Source organism: Phycodurus eques, chromosome 13, assembly GCF_024500275.1.
Source record: "Phycodurus eques isolate BA_2022a chromosome 13, UOR_Pequ_1.1, whole genome shotgun sequence".
Classification (NCBI taxonomy): Eukaryota; Metazoa; Chordata; class Actinopteri; order Syngnathiformes; family Syngnathidae; genus Phycodurus; species Phycodurus eques.
In genome coordinates this window covers 15,826,080-15,849,091 of record NC_084537.1, presented here as the reverse complement: position 1 = coordinate 15,849,091, position 23,012 = coordinate 15,826,080, and the positions used below count along the sequence as shown (strand labels likewise).

The 23,012-nt window shown below is 39.7% G+C and overlaps 1 protein-coding gene across 2 annotated transcripts in view; it reads left to right on the top strand.

The window, feature by feature from the left end:
- Positions 1–23,012, top strand: part of gpc1b (glypican 1b) — a 94,019-nt gene that overhangs the window by 15,635 nt on the left and 55,372 nt on the right. The window contains exon 1 of one of the 2 annotated variants that reach the window (XM_061694526.1): positions 12,300–12,379. The exons of the other annotated variant lie outside the window; for it this stretch is intronic. The gene's annotated coding sequence lies outside the window, so the exon portion shown is untranslated. Of the gene's footprint in view, positions 1–12,299; positions 12,380–23,012 lie in introns of those variants that run through there. 2 annotated transcript variants of the gene reach the window in all.

Sequence of the window (23,012 nt, the reverse complement as noted above, 5' to 3'; positions counted from 1 at the left end):
CCACACAGGCGAGGCCGGGATTTAAACCCCGGTCCTCAGAACTGTGAGGTGGATGTGCTAACCAGTTGTCCACCGTGCCGCCACACATGAACAAATTGATTAAATTAAGTGTTATGCAGCATGAGAAGGACAACATTTTCTAAATACGTCCTTCATGATATATCGCTCAGTATGCGGCAGAACAGTTCTCTACCAATGCAAACTACAGCCGCAATATTAAACATTGTTAAATTAATACCTCCTTGAGTGTCAATCAAAATGAAATATTAATATTGGTGATCGGTCTTGTATTGGATCTTATTAGTTTGTGGATACATTGGATTCGCAGTCATCCATATGCTCTGTAGATTATTTCTGCGAAGGACACAGGTCACAGTTTTTAGTTTTATGGTAGTTTTCTTTGTTGATAACAGTTCTTCAGCTGTCATCAAGGGCAAAAGAAAAGATCAAATGTTTGTATGCTGATTGTTGGAGGATACAGTATATCGCAGTTGTACTAGTAGGTTAGAATAATATTTGTATTTTATCTGTACTGGCTCGTGTGCATGTCTGTACACCTCTGCAGTGTTAAGAGTGTATGGCTTCCTTTTTGTGCTATATTGTGGCAGCTTGTTGCTTCATTCAGACAAAAGTCATGGTTTGTTGCCATCTTTGTGCCAAGAAACTCTGTTGAAGTCAGTTGAGGTGTTACATTTAGACAAAAGTAGTGGTTTGTTTCCATCTTGTGGCATCTTGGCGCAAGTAATTATGTTGAAGTGAGTTGAAGAGCTTCATTTAGACAGAAGTAGTGATTTGCCACCATCTTGTGGCAGCTATAGGCAATTATAAACCTTTTTAAAGAGGATGCCAATTACTTATGGATTTCGCTATTCAGGGCTCTGTGTCTATATACAGTACCGTGGTGCCTTGAGATATTTGTTGAATTTGTTCCTTGACCACACGTGTATCTCAAAACAGTCATATCAAATAATCTTTCCCCAATGTAATAAATGGAAATCCAATTCATCTGTTCCAGCCTCCCCTCCAAAAAACAAATAAAAATAAAAAATAAAAAAATGTTCATAGGCAAAATTGCACTCAACAGGATTATACTGTATAAAAAAACACAGAAATATTTGCTCTCTCCTTAACCTTAAAACAAGGAAAATGTGAGGGGGGAAGAAAACACAACTGTGCCTAATGTATTACCCTTCCTTGTTCTTCTATGGCGTATTGGTGTTTGGCAAACCAACTTAATGCCACATTACTGTAACCAACTGATATTGATCTTTCACAGCAAGGAAATCAATGTGAATTGATGGTGGCTGGATGTTTGCTGCTGTCATCTTGTGATCGGGTGTGACGCGCAGTCGTATATTAATGTTTTGCTCGTATCCGAGGAGAGAAAATTCTCCAATCAATGGCTCGTATCTTGAAAAATTGCCAGTCAGGGCATTCGTTTCTCGAGGCACCACTGTATACAACACAGTGTATATTTAATGGCTGCCTGTTCAACATGAACCAAGTTGACACAACAACAAACTTTAAACAAAGTTCTTGCTCATCATCTTCAAAGTGATGGTACGATGCTGTTTGGGTGTTATAAAGAAGAGATTTTCTGTGCTTTTTCTCTACCCAGCAGTCATTTTCTCTTAAAATCATTTAATGCTCTTAAAGTTAAAGATATAAATATATATATATATATATATATATATATATATATATTTTACTCATACTTATATCCCAGCTCCATATTTCAGCTTTAAGCTGCCTCTTCAGTTTCCGTGCCAGCCTCAACTCATCTCTGCTGGCTTTGTGTCCTTGATGAAACACAGCTGCTCATCCCTTTTTTGTTTTCATAAAGTCAAGATAAATGAGCTGGGCGTCGAAGGATGTCGAGAAGTTATGCTTACACATTGGACACTGGGCTATTTCTAGTGTCTCCACAGCTCCGTCCTGAGGCTGCGGCTTCTCATCTGCTACATAAATGTGCGTTTATGTAAGTGCTTGTGACACTAAGCGTGTCGCTTGGATTCAAATCACTCTCCGCATATAGCCTGAATTCAGTCAGTTTCATGATAATTGACGGCATTATAATGCCATGGGCGGCACGGTGGACGACTGGTTAGAGCGTCAGCCTCACAGTTCTGAGGACCCGGGTTCAATCCCCGGCCCCGCCTGTGTGGAGTTTGCATGTTCTCCCCGTGCCTGCGTGAGTTTTCTCCGGGCACTCCGGTTTCCTCCCACATCCCAAAACATGCATTAATTGGAGACCCTAAATTGCCCGTAGGCATGACTGTAAGTGCGAATGGTTGGTTGTTCCTATGTGCCCTGTGATTGGCTGGCAACCAGTTCAGGGTGTACCCCGCCTCCTGCCCGATGATAGCTGGGATAGGCTCCAGCACGCCCGCGACCCTAGTGAGGAGAAGCGGCTCAGAAAATGGATGGATGGATATAATGCCATGTGCTTTAGCAGGCCATCCGTTTTCTACAGTGCTTATCCTTACTAGATTGCGGGTAACTGGAGCTATCCCAGTTAACTTGGGATGAAAGGTCAGGTATACCTTGGACTAGTCACCATTAAATCTCAGGGCACATATACGTAGAAAAATAACCTTTCACACTCACATTCACACCTATTAAATAAATAAAAAGATTTCCTTAAAGATCGTGTTTTTGATACGGGAAGAAGTCGGAGTGTTAGTTGGCTGATTATAAAAATGTAACAAAACATCTTATTGACTGAATTTTAGGGTTGACAACTTACTTATCTTATCCAAATCATATTCAGACCCACAAAAACATAGTTGTACTGCTGTTATTTTGTTGGAAACCCATAGTGCTTATCTAATATTGACATATAGCGGTTTGTGACAGTGACTTACGAGTTGAATTCGTTCCGTGGCCGAGGTCTTAACTCAAATTACTTGCATAATAATTTTTTTGTTGCGTTTTTATTTAAGAACAATAGCACTATGTTGTAAAATAAATACATATATACAATATATATCTGTGCCGTGTGTGTGTGTGTGTGCCTTAAGGGGGCGTGGCATAGTGGGTGACAAAAACTTAAATTGGGGCACTCATAAGTCAAGGTAGCACTGTATAAGCGATTTGAGGTCGGTGGGGTCAAACGAATATTTACAGTTGTGTTGATACACTCATCATGGGCTGAACTGTCATGTTAATTTTAATGATTTATTTGAAATGTTCTTTTTCCAGGGTGGAGTGATTATAGACCTTGCATTTTTAATTAATTTTAAAAACAGGAACTGCTTTTAATTCATTTAAGAAGAAAAGCTAAGTTTTTTTCTGCCACAATGTTCCCATCATCATTGCTTTCACTATCATCTTGGAGTGGATGGGTTAACATCACAGTAATTGCATTCTGTAGAGTATTTTACTATTGCAGACACAGACTTTGTCAGTAATAGTGATATTGATCCTGTGTGGACTACACACTGTCCTCTGCTACGGTTTTACAATTTTACATTTAAAGTCACCTCAACTTAGTATGTGAAGTTTATGATGCAATTGCAACAGATCTGACATTGCTCTTGGCCCAATGCTTCCAACCGCATATTTTACTGACCTCGTTGTGTTTATATGTGTGTTTATATGTGTTTATATGTGTGTGTGGCCTGTTGGACGTGTACTGGAGAAATCCGACATTCTTTCATAGTGCGGATACCACAGTGTCACAGTAGATCGCAGATCGGCCTCAAGGTCAAGCGCTAAAACAAAAAAAAAAAGCAAGAAATATATTTGTCATAATGATACATAGGGACTCCTATATCTGTATCTTTATCTAGAGCGTCACCAAAATTCTATCAGCTTTTCCTTGCTCCATGCACCAACCTCTACAAAGTTTCATGGAAATTGGTTTTATGTTTTATGTATACTGTATCAGTCTTATTACGGTGAACCCCCATAATTGCGGGGGATAAGGACTGAGCCCTGCTGCAAATGGCAAAAATCCATGAGGAATTGACGCGAAAAAGTTTAGAATTTTCAACTCAATTTATATACTTTATATACAACCACAGATTAAACAAGTGCTGTACAAACAAACATCGTACATATCAAACATAAGATATACAACAATTAAACATGAAACAATAAAAGAGGTTGAAAACCCTAAAATGTGCAGAATCTCATGCCAAATCCAAAGCCAAAAAATAAAAATGACTTTCAAGATAAATTTGAGAAATGGACAAGGAAGAGGCTTGTCTAATGTGCAGAGGGAGGTCATTCCAAAGTGTGGGACCAGCAAAAGAAAAACCTCTACCCCCTTTGAGCTTCCGATTAGACTTCTATATCTCCAGGAGCAGCTGGTCAGCTGACCTGAATCACCAGGCAGGAGCTTAGTGATGGAGCAGCTCAGAGAGGTAATGAGGGTGGGGCGACACATTTAAAGATTTAAAAACAAATAAGAGGATCTTAAAATTAATTTTTAAGTGCATCGCTAGCCAGTGGAGGGAGGCCAGAATCAAAATTATGTGCTCCCTCTTACATGTTCCAGTTCAGAGGCGAGCAGCATTTTGAGCCAACTATTGACATTTGAGGTAGGACTGGCTGACTCCAAAATAAGATGTTATGAAGCCATGTTTCAAAGTGAAAGAAGGCCCTTATAGTTGCCTGTAGATGCCACTAAAAGGCAGCAAAACTCTACTTTTGTCTAAATGAAGCTCCTCAATTCACTTCAACATAGTTCCTTGGCACCAAGATGCTACAGGATGGCAGCACAGCATTACTTTTATTGCTTTGGCCTGAGCACAAAAACAGTGAATAGATGATTTTTTCAGCTAATAACAGAGGATAGGTTAAAAATAAATCAGCGAACAGTGAATATGCGGATGCCAAACCGCGGATGGACACTGTATTTGTCATTTTAACATGTCAAATGATTGTTGTGAAAAAGGCCATTAAAACAACAAAGGCCCAAGAGATTTGCTTCGTACTGTATAAAGTGGTGACATTTGAACATCCATAAGTAATTACGTTCGGGCTTATGCACTGAAATGCACTGACAAACAAGACACATGCCGATGTATGCATTTTGATTTATATTTATAGTAATATGCGTGTTTATTGTTATGATTTCCCCTCTATAGAATAGCGTGGAATGAATTGCAAATGTAACCTCGGAGGACATGTCGCGCTCTGGCAGAAAACCACTCGAGTTGCTCTGATGAAGCACATTCACCTCTCAGGCTGCCATCTCTCCCTTCATGCAGCTTTCACCATTGTTACCTTTTCACAAAAGCACTTTACTGTCTCTCCAACGGCCAGGGATGGTTATTGCATTTGGCGGCTCAGCGGCTATTCCCCGGCTAAATGACATGCTGCGGTCATTCCAAGTAGGCCCGCTTGTACTGAACTCTCCACATTTTGCAAATAGTCCACAGCCCTCTCGAGAACACAGTGGCTAATGCACAATTTCACTGCTATAAATACCCCGCAGAACAAGCTCACAGTTGTATTGTTATATGCGATTATTATTTTATTGAAATCTACTGCGAGAAGGGCTTTTGTGGTCCTCTGATGTCTATCACCAAACTGGAGTGGAGTGAGAGACAATTTTTATCCACACAATCGTGCACATTTAATTTAGTCCCATGTGTCTGACTACCGTATTAGCAGCGCTTGTGAAGCAAATGACAAATGTGTGCTAACATCATCTCAGTGAATTGTGCATTGCGACTTGCCTTGTGAACAGACATTTTTATCCATGTGCATTAGAGATATAGTGCAACAAATTGGTCTGGTTGCATTAAAACGGATGAACACGGTGTAATTGAGCAATAAATGGTGCCATCTGCACCGTATCGCATAGATCTTTTCTCGTAGTCACTTGCAGTTTGTGAATAGCACTTAGTAGTTTGAAAAACAAATTGTGAATTTCCAGGATTTTTTAGAAAGGCGGTGATTTTGTCGAAAGAACTGTCATTAAAGCTATTCCAACAGGACCTTCACCCCTAGGCTTTACACGATCAGGATTTTTGGGGCTGATCTAAAAAACCAATAACCGATCACAAGATGTAGAAATGTGTCTATTTAAATTACCTGTTCATTTACTGTATATACTTGTGAACTTAATTGCTCAAAAATTACATTTACAATAAATAATGTATCTTTGTTCCTCTATTTATGCCAGTGAGGCATAGTGACAGACAGAACAGAACTCGTCACATCGTGTATTCTAATCAGTCAGGTCAAACCAACATTACATGACAGAAATAATGGGTGCTAACTTACTGTAATTAAATTACTTTATTTTTAATTCAATTACTTCACCCACACCGAAACTTTAGAGCATGATTCGACAGAACGGCGGCATATTTACGTACAACCGTTCGTGGTAGCAGTAGCTTGCTAGGCTACATAACATTTTATTGCCTGCTTGTGAGCCGTATCGTATTAAAAGTATGTGAACATACCTCAAGCAAGCCTCAAACGAATGTCCTCTTCTGTCCTGAGCACTGGTGACCACCAACACACGTTTTCCCTCATTTTGTCCTTATAATACCGTCGGCGTGATCCACTCTTGTTGTCGTCGCCACGGTAACGAGTGTATCCGGTCGCATTGGAGTTGACAAGATAAAGCCCAATGATCGTAAAAAAATGGGATGCTGTGGTATCGGAATACAAGATTTAAAATTTTTTTTTTTAATAACTTTATTGGCCGTCAGATATTTCCAATACTACATCAAAAGACAACAGCTCCACTAATTTTCTCCTTAATTTGTACTTTTCCACCCTTTTTTGTCATTTAATGTTCATTGTGCTAACATGTTTTGCACTGTTTGCGTTTCTGGCCATGACATTCTTTGGCCAAGAGTATAGGCGCTTATTGTGCCTACCTGGTAGCCTGTTTTCAACAGCTCCGTTACTTTACAGTTTCCACCCTTGCGCCACGCTGCAACGTTTTGGCTGTTGTATTTTATAGAGCGGAGAATATTGGCGCTATTGGACTTTTGCAGTTTGTCCATGATGATACAACCATGAGAAGCTTCACTCCAACATGGAGCCATTCGACATTTGTTTCGGCGAAGAATGCATCCCGGAGGAGATATAGAAAGGAATGACAGCAGGCGCTAAAATGAAGTTAAATGAAGCAAGAAAAAAACAAATCATCCAAAAATTATTCCACCACAGCCCTGTAGGTCACGGTTATGCACATTACAAAGTGGGTGTCAACGACCACACACAGTGAACTTATTTTAATGACTCATTCTCACTTGTTTCACCATTTTAATTGTGCACTCGTTGAGTAAATGCGCTGACTTACGTGCACGGCAGTCTTGTTGCATGCCCATCTATCAACATTCAATATTATCTATTTTTCCCATGGTTACCAGTGGCGAATATATATCTGCTGTTGTCCAGTGACGCGCCGTGGGAATGCCAGACTGAAGCACCACACACACTGCAGGAATTCTGCCGTGTGAACCAGCTCTGCAAACCAACATAGCAGCAGCGGGCTTGTAGCCCCTCAACTGCTTTTATCTGCATGCAAAGTGAAATTATCTTTTTTGTTTGTTAGTTTTTGAGAATGGATGTTAGACAAGGTCACTGCTGTGCCTTCACATGTCCTTTTTATGTTTTTGAGTCCTTGTAGTGTTTGGCAATTATTTTTAAATTTTTAATTCTCATTGTACCTTGAGGTGTTTCTGCAATCTGCTTTTGTGACACATCACGAAGGACCTTTTATGAGCAAGTCTGTCCTTGTAGTTCAATGAGCCTGTAGCACTTGTAACGGCCTGGGTCAAACACCGCTACAATGGTTTAGGGATGAAAACATTTTCCCGGGTTAACTGGCGAACATCCCCGCAGTGATCAGTGCAGTCAATAAAGGGAAGGTAACATGCAGCCTCGAGACACACGCCATAATAAGACTCCAAAACATGCTCCTGTCTCCACAATAAAGGGCCTTTTTCTTCCACCCACCACAATCGTTCCTTTTATTATTTTTATTTCCTGGGCATTTTTCGAAGTAGTAATTCTCAAGAGGGGGAACATAGGCTGTAACTCCTGGCTGCCTCGTCTACCTCCTCCTCTGTTTCCCTCCTATTTCTAGCCTAAAGCAGACTTTGATGTTGCTCTCTGACGTGATGCTGTTCTGCGGCAAAAGAAACACCCAAACTCTGCTTTCTTCCCTTGGTGCCATAGTTCTTTCTTTTTTAAAACGCCACAGCTTAAAACAAAAAACCCTTCTTCTTTTTTTCTGTCATTAAAAAGGTTAAATAAACACATTGAAAGAATATTCTGTACTGATGAAAATTATCTGTTGATTTTTTTCATGGGTTTGGCTTACTTTGATTTTTTTTGAAAACTAAATATTGTTTTCAAAGGCATGGTATGTTCTGAATGCTCTGAACTGATGTTTCCATGCCATTGTTATATTGAGCAAATACTGTTGTCTTCTTTAGTGGACGGCTTTATGGATGTAGCTCAACTTTCCATCACTGACATAATGTTGTACTTTTTGAGACAGCAAACTAGTTGAGTCTGACTTGAGCTAACATTAGCTAACATAACATTAGCATAAGCAGCTAACATTACCAGCGGCCCTGAAATAACCCGTCTCACATCTTATATTGTGCAATTTGCAAATAGCTAATGTTAGCGTTGGCATTGAAATATGCTATCTCATTGCTAATACTGTTCAAGCCTGTCAATGTGTGGCTAGTGCAAGCAGCTAATGTTAGCGGTGGCACTGAAATACCCAGTTTCATGGCAAAATGACGGTCTAGCCAGTTACACACAATACACACAACTAATGACACACTACCTTATCTACTTGTGGCTAGTGCAAGAAATGTTAGCTAATGTTGCAGTTACTCTGAAAAACTAAGTCTCAGCGTTAATGATTTTCTAACCAGTCAATCCGTGGCTAGTCTGACTAGCAGCTAATGTTAGCATGGCAACGAAATACTAAATTTTTCCATCTTCTTTTGTATTGGGCTTTACACGGTCAGGATTTTTGGGGCCGATCAGCGAGTTGAAAAAAATGATAACTGATCACCGATCTGATCACAAGATGGAGGAATGTGTCAATTTAAATGACCTGTTCATTTACTGTATATATTGCTAAAAAATATATATATTTACAATAAATAATGTATCTTTGTTCCTCTATTTATGCCAGTGAGGCATAGTTACAGAAAGAACAAATGAATGGTCTTCTATTATATGGCCGGAAGAAAATACAGTAATTAATGTGTACACTTTTTGTGACATTTTTGTTTGCTGGTGTGCCGTGAGATTTTTCAATTGTAACATATGTTTTTTGGCTCCATAAAGGTTGGAAATCACTGCTCTCGTCACATCGTGTATTCTAATCAGTCAGGTCAAACCAACATTACATGACAGAAATAATGGGTGCTAACTTACTGTAATTAAATTACTTTATTTTTAATTCAATTACTTCACCCACACTGAAACTTTAGAGCATGATTCGACAGAACGGCGGCATATTTACGTACAACCGTTCGTGCTAGCAGTAGCTTGCTAGGCTACATAACATTTTATTGCCTGCTTGTGAGCCGTGTCGTATTAAAAGTACGTAAACATACCTCAAGCAAGCCTCAAACGAACGTCCTCTCCTGTCCTGAGCACCGGTGACCACCAACACACGTTTTTCCCCATTTTGTCCTTATAATACCGTCGGCGCGCTCCACTCTTGTTGTCGTCGCCACGGTAACGAGTGTATCTGATCGCATTTGAGTTGACAAGATAAAGCCCAATGATCGTAAAAAACGGGATGCGGTAGTATCGGAATAGAAGATTTTATTGCATTAGATTTGACAGTGCAACCGTGAAAGAGCAAATTTGTCTTGTAGTTTGATCCGGGCATTACGTGTTGCCTGTCTGAGACGTATTGTCTGTCCCACACGGCCGACATGTTTTTTTGTTTTTGTTTTTTTAATAACTTCATTGGCTGTCAGATATTTATAATACTACGTCAAAAGACACGCGGCAAGGCTAAAAATAAACTAGCTTTTGGATTCAAATATACTGTGCACGCGCCGACGTGTAGTAAATGTCTTTTGCGGATCGGACCGGCGAATTATGACATTAAAGCTGATCAGCATAAAATGCTAAATATCGGCCGACACCGATCAGCCTGATAAAATTGGTGTAAAGTCTATATTTTATTTTCTACTTCTTCTCTTAGTCAAGTCAAAACTTTTAAATGAATGCGAACATTTCAGCAGTACCGCCATAAAGGCTAAGGTCATCTGGGCTAAGGTCATCTGCTAACCTTCCAGATAAACAATGAATAATTCCAAAAACAACCTTCCCAATGATTACAAACAGGAAACCATAAGCCCTCATCAGCCATGTTGTTTCCAGGTGTCACTGGCCTGTTAACACCAAAACACTACACTGTACTTCTATGATAATCCGAAAACAGAAAACATGGTGTAATGCAGGCCAGTTCTTTCTCCTAAAAAGCATTATTCATGCACAGCATAATATCATGTTATATGTAGCACAAGAGGCCATGGACTGTAAGTATCTTGTTTTTTGGTTTCAGTTGCTCACAGATGATTAACACAAGCCTGGCAGAGCAGTTGGAAAATTAGGAGAAAACATGTTGTGTGTTTTCAAATATTATTCTTTTGTCATTAATAATAGGGCTGGCAAATATAACTTGCAATAAGTGCTGGCCATTTTGAGAATGAGACGAGAACAAAATTACGACACTTAATTGTGGATGCCGTCTTTAATTCAAGTGCCATTCGCTATTTGCAGGGGATAGGGACCAAGTCATGAGTAATTGACAAGGCCACCCAAAGTGTTTATACAGTAATTGCCTATTAATAGTTTAAACTTAAAACCTACGACCCCCAAAACAGTTTAAACTCATTTTATAACATTACCCTTGAAATGAAATGATTACAGGTGATTTGACTTATGAAAAATGTACGTGTACATGCGACATCTGTCTTGTATCTTCTTCCAAGCCGTTAACAACAAAGATAAACTTAGCTCCTCCCTGACATGCGAAGGTCTCAGTCGAGATGTATCATTTCAACATACTTCCTTGACACCAATTACTACTTTCCTATTTAGACAGGCCTCTGTCAGCATTTTTTGGCAACTCAGGACAATTCAGAAAGAAAACAAAAAATTTGAATAGGCAGTTTTTCAACATACGAGCCATCACTTCATCAATTTTGCTCTTTTGTGTTGCGAGCCCAAATATGAGTAATGAGCAAGCTTCAGATACGCCGCCTCTTGAGTGAAATGAAACTAAAATGGAGCAATTAATGCACTATAATGCTCTCACGTGTGGGAAAGGAGAGCCGCAGTCGCCGATGCACTTTCAACTGTTCATTGAACGGGATAAACAGTCCAAACACACAAATACAAAATGAGAACACTCAAAAAGAGCTGCTGTGGGCCACAACTCACGCCCAGACATTCACACGCAGACTAACTCTAGCTCCTGATGTCACTCACTAGGCCACACCCCTTAAACGCACACATCCAACACACAAATACTACAGTTTGTACAACAATTACACTTACTTTATTTCATTACATTCTCTTTTATTGTATTTTGTTATATTTTATATAGTACAATGCTATTTTTTAAAAAATGTATTACAATCACATTGTTGGGGGGCTGGAATGGATTAATGGCATTTCAGTTAATTTCAATGGGGATAATTTATCCGACATCTGAATAAATTGAGTTATGAGGTTGGTCACCGAAGTAAGTCCAGGTACCACTGTATTTATTATTCATAAGTAGCTTTGTATAACATTTATCAAAAGGATTTAGAGATGAGGTACATGCAATTATAAAAAATGGAGCATTTTCTTCGTTTTGGTGCAGCTTCAGGGAGAGACGTTGGCAGATCCACAGCTCATCTCCAGTCAGGGTGTGTAGAAAGCTTAGTGCACACAATGGCTCCAGAACTTGTATAAACACAGCACACCTGTTACACAGACGCAGTAGGGCGCACATCTGAGATGAAAGTGGACCTCCACCCTGCGTCTTCTAATGTCACTCTGTGAAAACAACCATGACTTGTGGTGTTCTTCTCTCTCTACATCTCGCCACAAAGTAGGGCATGATTTAACATGCCCGCTCTGACTTGGCTACATGCTTGCTGATATATCTGAAGTTAATTAACAGTGTTCTTTTTGTTTGACGACTGATGCTGGTGAGCACGTTTGGGCGTGGGTGTGCGTTTGGAGAAGGGGGGTGGCGTACAATGGTGGGCTTTGTAGGTGGCTGTAACGCGGGGAGGGCCTGTATGATGTCAGACGAGCGCTGGCCTTGAGTCACATATTCAGTTTTTCTTACTTCTGCTCACAGTGGCTGAGGGTTAGGGTTGGGAGGAAAGCAGGTGGCAGAAAAGTAGCCTGCTGGCTGAGGAAGGTACAGTAGCGTTTAATTATAGTGGTTGATATTGTGTAGACACAGTTGAGAGTGAGATGTATTTTAATATAAAATTTATCACACATATTTTAGCTTGTTCCCAGGCTTCCTTCCTCTTTTGCAAATGAGTTTCCTATTTGACAGCAGCGCCCAAGTGCCATATGTCGAGGACTTTTTTCCCCCTTTTGGGTATTGCCATCTCCAGTCACTCTACCTCTTCTTAAATGTTTCTTTTAACAAAATCTGTTTAGGCTACCTAATAGCAGTGATACTGTGCCACATTAGTGTGCCGTGAGTACTAATTTCATGTAATTGGTGAGAAAAGTATTATGTAGTGTATTTACTACAAATAATGTTCATCTATCTATTCCAGTGATGTATATTGACAGGCAGAACAATTAAATTGCCTTCTACGAGATGGGAAAAAAAAATGCAATTAATGTGTATTCCCTTGTTATAATAGAACACCTTAGCTAAGCCACACAAAAGCTAACTAGCTAGAAGATAGATGGATAGATACTGTAGATAGATAGATAAATACTTTATGACAGACTGTTTTGAACTGGGCACAGTGGACGGCTGGTTAGAGCATCAGCCTCGCAGTTCTGAGGACCGGGGTTCAATCCCCGGTCCCGCCTGTGTGGAGTTTGCATGTTCTGCCCGTGCCTGCGTGGGTTTTTTCCGGGCACTCCGGTTTCCTCCCACATCCCAAAAACATGCAAGAATTGGAGACTCTAAATTGCCCGTAGGTGTGAATGTGAGTGTGAATGGTTGTTTGTTTGTATGTGCCCTGCGATTAGCTGGCAATCAGTTCAGGGTGTACCCCGCCTCCTGCCCGATGATAGCTGGGATAGGCTCCAGCACGCCAGCGACCATAGTGAGGAGAAGCGGCTCAGTAAATGGATGTATGGATGTTTTGAACTGCACTTCAGTTTTGTGATGTTTGAGGCCTATTTTTTCTGAAAATGTTGGTCACAAAATTGAACAACCTTTGCCGTGCATTCAACATTAAAGGTTCCAACGTACACATGCAAAAACTAAAATCTAACCACGATTAAATATCTCAAATCAAGACAAAATATGCTAGTTCTTTGTCTGCCAAGATATTTAAGATGTGTAAGATCATTTCGCTTGCTTCAATATTTTTTTTCCCTTTAAAAACCTCAAGGTGTTTTAACTGACTGAGTAATTTTATCTTAAAATAAGAAATATCTCAATTCTATTGGTGTAGGTAGTATAAATACTCTAGTTTTAAGACCTCAGTGGGGGTTTTGAGGCTGTTTGCTTGTTTTAAATCAAATCCTGCTCTATTGGCTGATCATTTTTTTGTCTTAAATTATGTAATATATATATTCCTCATTTTGTTACTTTTTTCCCGTTTTTTTAAGCCCAGTTGTTGGTGTGTATATTATTTATATGTATGTCCCATTAGGTGTCAAATACTGTTGAAATAAACATTTTTTATTTCCATGTGACATATACTGTACTTGTGTAACTCCACATAGCAAAATGTCGCTTTTGATGTCTCAACATACTCTCTGTGAGTCTTCCCACACTCACTCTCGTCTTCCTTGTTATCCGCGTTCCCTTTTAGCCAGAGCCAGTGGCCTGTCCGTCTCCCTGTGGCCTCCTATTTAGCGTTCCCTGGCTGCTTCTCTCAGGCCTTAACTCCCCTCAGAGAGGAGAAACCATCAAGGCTTTCAGCTCGGGCCAGCACTTTCTAATGACTCTTTCCACTGAGCAAGAAGCTTTGTCCCGCGGCCTTTACCGCATCCCAGTCATTCATGAAACCTGCATTCCCCCCCCCGCCCCCCCACCCCCTTCCTTTTTGCACTTGGACACTAACCAAGGAAATGGACATTCTGTTTATTATGTTGGAAAGATGAGCTGTGATAAAACTCACTCCTGTTTAATTTTCAACCTTACTAGTTCATTTGCTATTTCAGCATTCAATTAAGAATCACATGGCTGACTACATCTGATAATTACATTTCTTTTCCACAGCAAGCAGCCGAAGGGATGTGTTCCGAAATCCAAATCCAGTGCAGCGAAACAGAAAGAAAACTTTTCACACCAATTTCAAGAGTCATATTAAAAATGCAAAAGATGGGCAGCCCGTTTTTGAGCGACAACACACATCTATCAGCAACTTAGATGCTTCACTGCAGGTGGGTGGTTGACAAGAATGAAGAGTCAAATATGCAAAGAGTGAAAAGTTTAAAGACTCACTCTGAGAGGAATCTAAAATTAGAATTATTTTTCATCTGAAAAAGGCAGGCATGTCGAACAAAATCCGAGGAGAAGTGAGGTAGAGAGGAGCGAAGCTCTGCAGGAAACATTAAAATCACCTTGCAAATGACAGAAAAACATCTAAAACCTTGAAGTCAAAGTGCACGTCAGCTCAGACACTAAGCACAACCACAAGAACTTCCAAGTTCAGCGGAGAAGATTTTTCTTCTTTATTTATTTTGTGTGTGTGTGTGTGTCAAAGAATAAGCTATGAAAAGGGCTCTTTCAGGCCGGGATTGAAAGAGGGATTAGATGGAGGGAGGCACACTGAGCAAAAGACACAAACATTCCTTTGCACATTTGGGACATTTACCTGTCAGCACGCTACCATAAAGCAAGCTCCCGCATGGGCGCTTGGCCAAGCCTTTTGATTGCATAGGCCCAAGCCGTGTCACAAAAAGGCTTAACACTGGATTCATCATCTAGAAATGGCCAAATAAAAGCTAATATTTATTTAATGTGTAAAATGCTCCACAAGCCTTCACACTGAGAAACACATTGTCGCACGACCCATCTTTTTTTCTGGTCAAATGAGTTTTTCCACTTAAAGTGTTGTGTTCTGGTCTGAACTGTGAGCGTGACCTCTAAGCTCCTCTCTGTGTGATTGTCACTTTGCTGAAGAGTAATTTGCTTGAAAAATGCTGCAATTGCGCCATTCAGAACTGTTCAATGTTTAATATGTATGTCCTCTCACAACACATTTTTGCATTAGGCTTGTTTTGTTCCAAGGCTCAGTGTGTGACCAGTCAGGCGTGTACTGTCACACATTTAGAAGACTAAAGTGTGACAAAAACCAATGTGCTACAATCTGACCATATAATCCAAATGAATCTCTGAGAAAATCTAATAATGCTCTAAAAAAATGCTTCCCTTAATCATAAAAATATGACTGCCATCCATAACAAAGCCAATTAGTTTCTGGTTATTTGAAAAAACAACAACAACATGCAGAGTTAAATAATAAGCATAGTAGATGCATTTACAGATGACCCCTGAAATTAGATCAGAAACTGTTAAAACTTTGTAGAGGCATTGCACGTGTCAAGGAAGAAGACAATAAATGTCGGTACTGATACAAAGACGAAACGTGGAGAGAGGAATTAATTCTCCGATTTTGCCTTTTGAGCCACAATGTCACATTCCCTTCATCTCAGAATCCATGGTATAGTCATTTTTTCCCCCAGAATGCAAAGTGGTGAAATCATCCTCCATGCGCCAGAAAGTAGCCTGCTAGCACCAAATACACAAGATAGAATTTTCTTTCCACTTTGTTTGCGGTATTTTCTCTTATTTTGTTTGAGAAATGCTGGAGCCATTTGCCTTGACCAGCAACGGAAATACTGTCATATAGTATTAAGTTTTTATTCATCAACCAGGAAGTAGCATGCTAGCTAACAAATGGATGGAAAAACAAGCAACAATGCAGCGCTTCATTTTTTTCGAGTGGGAACCTGCGCTCCTATTGACAATACAGAGGTACTTTGACTTATAAGTGCACCAATTTACGAGCTTTCCGTCGCTTAGTTGATTTTTCGCTTTGTGCTACAGCCAAAATTTGAGGTACCAGTGAAAGCTCGCCAAAAAATTCGCCCAGCCTCCTGTGTCTATCAATTGTTTTTCATACGTGCCCTCCAATTGACTGCCGACCAGTCCAAGGCTCAAAGTCAGTTGGAATGGAATCCCCAAAAAATGGATGGCTGACTCCATCTGTGATGTTTTTTTCCAAAACAGAATTACGGTACTTTCCCCATATCTTATGCAATGATGTCATCTAAGAAGGATTCTTACATCATGATTCCGGTACACTGCTAACATCATGAAAGGCATTGCAACTTACCACAAAACTGTTTTTTTATTTTTTATTTTTCTCCCAGTAAGCGGGGACACAGCTGGTACTTGTGGGCCTGCTCGCTGGTCACCGTTCAATGCTCACGCTGTTGTGGCTAAGGCCGGAGATGACTTGTGGTACGTGAGTGATGGTGGTGGCCTACATAAAACAATGACATGAGATCTTAACAAGATTGATTAGAACCGAGATGATTGTTTTGGCTTTGTCCCTATCGCCTTTATAAAATATTTTTCTTTGTTGGGCTTTTCGCCTTTCTGTCCATCTGTATGTCATCAGTGTAGATTTGTTTGCTGACAAGGCATTTTATTGACTCCCAGTGATGAAGAAAGGCGAGAAAGTACGAGCTTGTCCTGACCTGACTTCAAAATAGACAGCTTGTCACGCACACACTTTGGCATAACAGTGCTCTCCTTGTGTCAGGCCCATTTTCAGATCTGACTTTTGATGTGACTCACTGGTTATGAGACGAGATTGAGAACATACACAGCGTGTTCACAGGAGCGCAAAAGGGCGTAATGCACAACCCTTTCTTGTTTGGAGGCAGCGATTATATTGTCGCTGACGAGTGCCTTGTTAATTTATGATCAAACTACAGGTGTAATACAAGCAGCCTCTGCACAAAGTTACTACTGTAATGCCACAAAATGCCAGCTAATAATAACCTTTATCTTGATTTGTCTCGAGCTTTAAAGAAGAACAGCAAAAATAACAGTATAACTCGAGGTAAATGTTGTGTTGCCACAGCCGTAAATAAAAGATGTTTGAGGATCTGGCAAGCATGGATCTGTTCTTCAGGAGCACAGATTCCTGGCCAGGGGTATAGTGAGGAGCAGCGTAGGGGGCAGAGGTGAAGAAGGATGACTGAACTTAGATCGAGAGACTCTGACCTACCTTCAGCTGATAACTGAGAAAGTTTGTTTTACTCTCTTTTTAATTGTCTCTAGTCAAAGTGAATCCAATGTTTGACACTCCACTCACTTCATGATGTGGATTAAAGCTCTGATTGATTGAAGTTTTAACTTTTGAATCTCTTTCTGTGAATGCAGCAAAGAGACATCAAGCGGGATTCATTAAAAGGACTGCACTAAAGACTTTAATTATGCAGCTACTATCTCCATTTCAAAACAAACTTGCTTATTTTTCTGAAAAGAAAATGAGTAGAGACTGCATAATGTGTTTTGTGCTATGATTTCATTAAAAGTGCAATTAAGGAATTATTCACAGTGATTGTATTGATACAGGGCTCCTTCAACACTTTTAAGGTACAAAGTGAATTCAGAGATTGTATTTACATTATATGTGTAAAGAGAATTGCTGAAAAGAAGAACAATGTTGTACTGAATTGTGGAGATATAGCATTAAACTGTTTTTCACCATTTAAGCTTTTCAGATTTTTTTTGTGCACGGTTACAACAGGGCCCAGTGACATACTTGGGTCCAGGCATGAGTTGCCCCCTCCCAGGCTGGCATGGCCACTTTAGAGTACCTTGTTGCCACAGTGGGGAAAAGCCCGGCGACAACCAGGTGAGATATGCAGTATTCCAGCTACCGAAGGCTTTAAGCAGATATGATTTGGCAGCTCAAACATGTACTTACGTGTAGGCAGAAGAAAAATGCTAGACGAAGTAGGATCCATATTTCCAGTGGTGTTTGATTGACAGTTGAGTGGGGCGTGGTTTCAGCGCATTTAGGGGACAAGACCACAATTTGCTATTAGGCTAACAATCAGAGTTATTTTTGCTCAGCAGCTGTCTTTTGACTATCACCTTTGTATAAACTTTACTACAGCCTCTGTTGTTTTGCGTCTTCCCAGCCTTCAAATTCCGCTCCTTCACACGCTCGCACTGACTACTTAGTCGTGCCCGAATGTGTCGGAGCTCCTGTTTCTCTGATTGGCCTCGACAACAGCAGGTCATCTTCTATTATGCAGAGGCACACAGAACAGTGAGCTTGACTGCTTTCTTTGCTCTGTCACCATCAGGAGACGAGGCTGCCACAAAAGAGAGGTTTTGCTGGGAGAGGAGTCAAGCTGAAAACAAAAATAAAGTATCTTTCTCTCTTGCATACCTGTGCACAAGCACAGAGCTGTATTCACTCTCTGTTTCATAGTGAAATGTACCAACAATTTTATAGTATAGTAACAATCTGTGAATGGAACATATTGTGTTATTCAGAAGTGCCGATTCAAACACTGACAACGCAAAATGCCCTTAGCAGTACAAATGTATCCATCCATTCAGTTTCTTTACCACTTATCCTGTTGAGGGTTGCCGGGAGCTAGAGCCTATCCGAGCTGACTTCAAAGCATACTACACTGTTGCCAGTCAATCACAGGGCGCTCACGTACTACTTGAAAATTTTAATGAAAGGGTGATCATCCTCAGCTTTCCACTAAATTCATAGGCAATCCTGCTCTGTGGTATGTGTGTGATGGGAAGATTGCTTTGGAAATGTAGTTGGTTAGAATTGCTTTCAACAATTACAAGTTACCCAGTTGAAAATGTAATAGTGTGTAACTACTTTAATTATGTTCTTAAAGTAATATTAATAATTTTGATTACTTTACTTAATTCTGAATGAATGCTTCAGGAACCTTGGATGAGTCCTCTAAAAATTGGATCAAAACCCATCCATCCATCCATCCATTTTCTGAGCCGCTTCTCCTCACTAGGGTCGCGGGCTGGATCAAAACCATAGATCATTACTTTCGAATTAACCATATATTTGTTCTTCTTGTTCTCACCTAATACACTGATAGGAAAGCATGATGAAACCTATATACATAATATAAATATGTGGACAGCATGTGGAAAAATCACCGTGCCATACCATGTTGACCTAATGACAAATGTGCACAATTTAGAAAATATCGCTTCCATTACAAAATCCAAAATTATTCAATGAAACTGTTGAAAAGTCAATATTCCCTGTTCAAAAGTGTTACTATGAGTCTAACCTTTTCAAAATCTCAGACAAACTCATAGATCACACCACAAGGTGGCGCTCTGAAGGAGAAAGTGACATGAAGGGAAAAAAATCTGAGCTTTGCTTCATTTCTTTCAAAAATTGTAATCGTGTAAATTTCCAAAAGCAACTGTAATTTAATGACATTTTCTCCCAGTAATGTAATGGATTACAATTACATACATTTTGTAATTAAATTACATAAACTAGTTATATGCAATTAGTTACTCCACAACACTGGATATGAGGATGGATGGATAGGAACTTGCATATACAGTGATGCACTGTTGAAGTTTTTTTTATAGCTGTTGACTGGGTACACATTTGGAGGGTGAAGAAGTGGTCTGCTGGGAGATATCCTACTTGGAGCTACGAGATCTGCCCTCAAAACATTCCAATCAAACAAAAACATGGCAGATGAAAATTTGTTTGTGAATAGATATTTTTGACTGTCAGAAGTCCTGACAATAAGCCTAATATTTTTTTGCCAGCTGTCAATATTTTTTAGAGCAGTGTTTCCCCACCTTTATTGAGCCGAGACACATACAGTATTTTACATTGGAAAAATCTCAAAGTATACTACCAAACAAAAATGTAAAAAACCAAAAATAATAATTATAATTATACAGGTGAATTATGTGCCATCTGACATCTATTGGAAGAGCATTTAATTGTTCTGTCTGTCACTATAGAATATGTCGCTGGCATAGATTAATGAACAAAGATACATTATTTGTAGTGAATAAATAATAACTTAATAAGAAATTGGTTAATTTCCACACACGTTTGATGTTCTCTCACGGCATGGTGGTTGCAAATCACTGTTCGACAGAATAATACAGTGGTACATCTACACGCCAATGTCCATGCACAACACAGGTTGTGTTGCATAACAGTTTCTAGTTTAACCATTATATACAGATAAATATTGATTACATAATCTTTTAATGTGTCTCTGTGGGTTTTGCAAATGTCCTGAATCTTGATGAAGTCAGGTCCCCAAGTAAGAACTGTGACTCTCCCCAGTTAAGAGGTTGAAAATGTCGTACTTCCCATTTTTTTGGAATCCAGCATTGCTCCTCTTTTTTTTTTCTTGTGCATCACATGACAGGACACGTGTGTCCATTGTTGATGCCTCCTGTCAAAAAGCTAGATCATGAGTGGAAAACCCATTCATCCCACACACACAGATACAGCAAAACAACACACCCAGTCCTACAGACTCTGAAATTTGATCAGCCTCTCCCGTTACTCCCTTTCTTTGACATTTGTTCACTTTTTTTTTCTTTTCAAAATGACTTTGCACTGATTTTCCACTTCTGCACATGATTCAGTGAGATGACACACAGACAAGCTCAAGTTAGGACATGTCTCCAACCTGCAGGAGAATGGTGTAACTAGGACAGTGTGTCTCTTCATATTTGTATAAACTGCATATTTGTAATAAACGGCTACGGATTGGCGGGAAAAAAAACAAGCGAAGAGTGGAATTGCAAAATAATAAGGCTTGTCGAGTGAGATTGCTTGGAAAGCGTTACTAGCCATCGGTCTCCTTGACAGCGCTGTGACCAAACCTCCTCAGTGGTACAGGCAGGTTGTTTCCACCATTGAAAGCAGCTGGCACTCACGCTCTTTGTGGTAAACACTGTTGACGTGTGTTTGCTCGCTGTGTCCAAGCGATAAAACGGGACAGGAGAACAACACAAAGTACTTAGGGAGCAAGAAAAGTTGACACGCCTGTGTGCTTATCGGAGGAGTCAGTCAAGCGTGCTTCGCACAATAAGAGCAAATTCACTACAAAAGCATTTTTAATCCGTTTTGTCACTTGTAAACAGCCACCCCTTTTGAGCACGGCAACATAAATATTGCAGTGTTCTGAGCTTAACATTCATGGGCCTGCTTAACCTTGAGAAGAAGCCGGTCAAGTATTTCATTGGGTCTTGACAACAATTTAATTAAATCAAATTTGTAGGAGTCTGATAGGGTTGTTATAATAATGGGCCTGATGTGCGGGTAGAGGTCAGGTGCAGTTTTGATTATCGGTGACGGATCTTAAAAAATCGATCTTTGCTGGAGTCCAGTAGCTGGGATGTAATCTTGCATTTCATTATAACAAGTTCAGTGATTCTCAAGGTGTGCTGTATGTACAACTAGTGGTACAAGGGCTCCCGCATGTGGTACATCAAAGAATCACTGTCAAAGTGCAGTTCAGTTGTCTTTAACTTTTAATTACAATATATTTGCATTTCATCTTAAAGAGCTGTTTATTTGTAAACAATTATTTAGGTAAAATTTGTATTTAACTTTTATGTGCAATACATTTTAATTGAATAATTATTGAAGTCTTTTTATTTTCCTATATATAAGCACATTGTTATGTTCAAACTCGGGCTGTGGTAAAACAAACGGTGAACTCGGCTAAGTCAACCACAAAAAGTGGTCAACGCAAAAATGTCTGCCTCAAGGCAATAAAAAAAAAAATATTGACGAAAGCATATTTGCGCTACCCGGAACTATTTGGCCACGATTTACCGTAGGGAAATTTGTTGCAGACGGTCAAAAATGACAGAGGAGTGTCTGTAAGTGATTTTTAAGACACTATTGGATGTGTAATGTACATATAACATGTATGAGCGAGCTGAATGGTAATTAATGAATTTTAAAAAAAATGGTGATCGCTAGAGCGCTAATGCTAATCGCGAATTCTAACTGTTTAGCATAGGCTGATTTTGTTGTCTCAAATTTTGTACACTTTACACTATACACTCAGCACCAACATATGCAGTTTAAGGATAGAAGTCCAGCCCTCATAAATGAGAATAAAATGCATGTTAGTAGAAGTAAAAAAAAAGATTTACTCGAGTACTCGACGAAATAGCTAAAGGATAATTGATTCCAAAAAGATTTGATAGTGACAGCCCTAGTTCAAACTGCTCATAATGTTACAGTGGCTTAATTACAATTATTACAATTGTTAAATATATTCTCAAAGTCAGCAAACCATTCCAAGTAATTTCGTTGACTCACCTTTCAGCAAGATGTCAGATTTCAGTTTTCCTCTTTGTTTATTCGCCTTGTTCCCACACTTAGTCCATGCACCAGACACATTTTATACATACATGTAATGTGTGTAACATGACACATCACCATGTCGAATCCATTTCCTCATTAACACTGACACTCTCACACTAGCTCTGAAGTCTGATACCGCAGCATCTGTTTTATATTTGTTGCTATGGAAGATAATAAAAAAGAACTGTCAGTGGACACAGTTTGTGGTTTTATGTTTTTCCCCTAACTTCCCATTACCTTATGGTTAAACGTACTTTCAATTTTTACATTTTCTACACCACTTATCCTCACTAGGGTCGCGGGTATCCTGAGCCTTTTATCCTCACTAGGGTCACGGGTATCCTGAGCCTATCTCGGCTAACTGCGGGCAGGAGGTGGGCTTTACCTTGAACTGGTTTCCAGCCAATCGCAGGGCACATATAAACAAACAACCACACTCACATTCATACCTACAGACAA